Source organism: Pipistrellus kuhlii, unplaced genomic scaffold, assembly GCF_014108245.1.
Source record: "Pipistrellus kuhlii isolate mPipKuh1 unplaced genomic scaffold, mPipKuh1.p scaffold_m20_p_6, whole genome shotgun sequence".
NCBI classification, from domain to species: Eukaryota; Metazoa; Chordata; class Mammalia; order Chiroptera; family Vespertilionidae; genus Pipistrellus; species Pipistrellus kuhlii.
Window position 1 is genome coordinate 31,189,870 of NW_023425562.1, and position 3,337 is coordinate 31,193,206.

The 3,337-nt window shown below is 45.8% G+C and overlaps 1 pseudogene; it reads right to left on the reverse strand.

The window, feature by feature from the left end:
• Window positions 1-2,177: 2,177 nt before the first annotated feature.
• LOC118707364 lies at window positions 2,178-2,840 on the reverse strand (annotated as a pseudogene).
• Window positions 2,841-3,337: the final 497 nt, after the last annotated feature.

Here is a 3,337-nt window from a genome sequence, read left to right on the forward strand (position 1 = left end):
GTACCTTGGTTATGGGCACATCCCCAATGGGGGTTGTGCAGGAGGCAGCTGATCAATGTTTCTCTCTCATCGATGTTTCTAACTCCCTATCCCTCTACCTTCCACTCTGTAATAAATCAATAAAAATACAAACTGACTTTGGAAAAAAAAAAAAAAAAGATGGTGCTTTGCCTTTATGGAGATTCCAGGATACTGGGAAAGATAGACATATGTAGACAGAAATAATCATAGTATATTCACATATGTGCTATATTAAAGATGGGCATGGTTTGGAGGCTCAGAGCATGAGCATGATCCTAGACATATCCTACCTTACAAGAAATTATAGAGGATTAAATGAGACAACACATGTGCTGGCTGCATAGCGAGTGTTTAATGCATGGGAACTATTATAATTTACAGAGGCCTAAGATAATACAGAGGATGAATATCTATCCATGCCTGGAAAGATCAACTGAGGCACAAGAGGAGTCCACATGCTATAACCTTGTGCTATTTGGAAGTCAGAAGGTTACCAAAAGCATTTTGTAGTTCTACTTCATTTTGTAGATCTACTAACTCACATCGTAGGCGTAAAGCAGTAGCTGAACCTATAATTGTTCCTCCTTTCCCTGAAACATCCTTTAGCTTTCTGACTCCCGCACTGTGTGTGTGTATCTAGCTTTGTAATGAAGCGTTTGGCTCTGCAAGATAACCTCACTACCAAGGCCAGAGGAAACAAGACACGGATTCAGCTCATTCATGTGGTTTCTGGCTCAGGCTTTTGGACTGCATCCTGCTTTGGTCTTCCCCATGTGCATTTGTACTTACTTTTACTCTGTCCTGTCAGCCTCAACATCTAGCATCAATTGGAAGACATCAGTCTTACAAGCTTTCCCAGTTAGGTAAGCCAATCCCCAGAAATAAATTCACACACACACACACACACACACACACACACACACTCATTTGCTGGTTCTGCTTCTCTGATTGAACCCTGACAAATGTATTTTCTGTTCCACTGATGTGCTAGTTTTTCTCTGTGGGCCACTGCTCTGTGGCCTTATTTATCTTCTATTGCATACATACAGCATGACCTAAAACAGAACAAAACAAAATGTTCCCATCAGTGTCTCTGAGTAGAAAAGTAAATTTGTGACTACTGTCACACACACACACACACACACACACACACACACACACAATATATATATATTTATTTCAGAATTTTGTATTATTATCCTCTATAATAAAAGGGTAATGTGCAAATTGACCGAACAATTGAATGATCAGTTGCTATGACATGCACTGACCACCAAGGCGGGGGGGGGGATGCTTAATGCAGGAGCTGCCCCTTGATGGTCAGTGCTCTCCATTAGGGGCAGTGCTGCTCAGCCACTAGTGAACACAGCTGAGGTGGCTGGAGCCTCCCCTGGCTTCCTAGCAGCAATGCTAAAGACTCATCGGGGGATGTCCGCCTGCTGACTTAGGCCCACCCTGTGAGCCAGCAGGTGGACATCTCCCTAGGGGTCCCATACTGAGAGAGGGCGCAGGCCTAGCTGAGGCACTCCCCTTCTCCCTAGTGCACAAATGTTGTGCACTGGGCCTCTAGTGAATCTATAAAAGAAATGAAAATATAAAGATATACAAGTATTTAAAAATAGAGATGAATGACCAGTAGAAATAATTTCTTCAACAACAAGATTACAGTGTTTGTATTTTTATTATCACAAAATATATAACATTGATGGGGCAAGATTTTTATTTTAGAGCACAGCTCATTTGTCTTCACGCTGTTCTGGGGGGAGGAGGAGCTGACTGAACTCAGCAGGTATTTACTGAGTGCCTATTAGGTGCTAGATATTGTTCCGGGACTTGGGGTGCAGCAGAGAACAAAACAAAGGTCCCTGCTGGTGGGGCGTACAGTCTCGTGCCCTTTGCCTGCACCCTGGGTCTCCCGGCAAGTCACAGCACCTCTCTGCCTCTGTCCTCAGCTATTTGATGTGGGAAGAAGCAGGCTCAGCCCAGACTTGGGTAACGTGCCTGGTGCACTGTAGATGCCAGACAGACACCACCTCAACCCAGAGAGTGTGGATAGGGCTGGAAGCTGACTTTTAGTAATAATAAAGTTCAGGGAGGAGGGTGGAGGGAGTACAGCCAAATGGTCTGGTGTGCTGCCTCACCAGGGCCTGGGCTGGCTACACAAACTGCTGCTGCTGCTGGCTTGCTGGTTGGCTTTCTGGCTCTCCTGCTGGCAAGGTCCTTCGACTTCACAGTAACTGCCAGTGCCATCTCCTTTGCCTTCTCCTTGGCTATCTCAACAAGGGGTTTGGAAGGGGCCTCACCTTGCAGCTTGGCCAAAATGTATTCCAAACCTTTCATTATCTTGGTCACATTGCTTAGGAACCAGGCTATTCCAAATTCATGGACAGCTTTGGAGAGGCCAAGCAAGCTAGAAGTGCCCCATGCTTCTCCACGGATTTCCGTGTAGTCGCTGTTAGAATAATTCACACAGTAAACACATCGTCCCTCCCCCACCGTCAGCTAGGCATGGTTGATGTTCCAGGTGAAGGTGGTCACGGTCTGGTTCTGTGGGTCCACAATAGAAACCCTTCAGGATGTACACAAAGGAAGCAACAGTGGCAGGAATCAGTCGCTCCGCCCAGCAGAGCATCCTGTTGGTCTTGGTCAGGAGATTGGGAGCAGGAGCTTCTAATCAGGAGTCCTCTTCGGGTGCGCTATGTCTTCTCTCTTCTCTCTGACATGTTTGCCATAGGGATTCGGCACAGCTGCCAGAAGGCAGGGAACACCTGGTCCCAGGTACTCTGGAACACACTCTGGCCCAAGAAATATTTCACCATCATCACGGCCAGAGCTGGATCAGCACTGGCCCACATCAGGGTGCAGAGCACCGGGGCAGGGGGCGGCCTGCCTGCATGCAGCTCTTCAAGGCATCCCCACCGCTGCCGCCACCATGAAGAGTTCTGTCTTCTAATCATTTTCATTAACTACAGGTCTTTGCAAATTGACGGGAAGGATCAAAATATGATAAAGTGGGGAGAACTGTTAATAATACATCAAGATCTTCCTTTGTTGCTTTTATTAGGAGGGACTTTGACATTTGAAAAGATCACAGTTTGAGACAAAGAAAACTCCGTAAGAAAATTACAAGTTAGTAATTATCTTTCAGAAATATATGCTTTATGTGAAGAAAGTATTCTCATCATTTTCTTTTTCTCCCCCTTATGATTTTCTGTACTACACTGGTGCTCATGGTAACCTCCATAGCTCACCAGGAGATCACTTCCAAGGTTCTGCCCTGCCAATCACTGCCCTCTTTATGACATCACAGGAATAG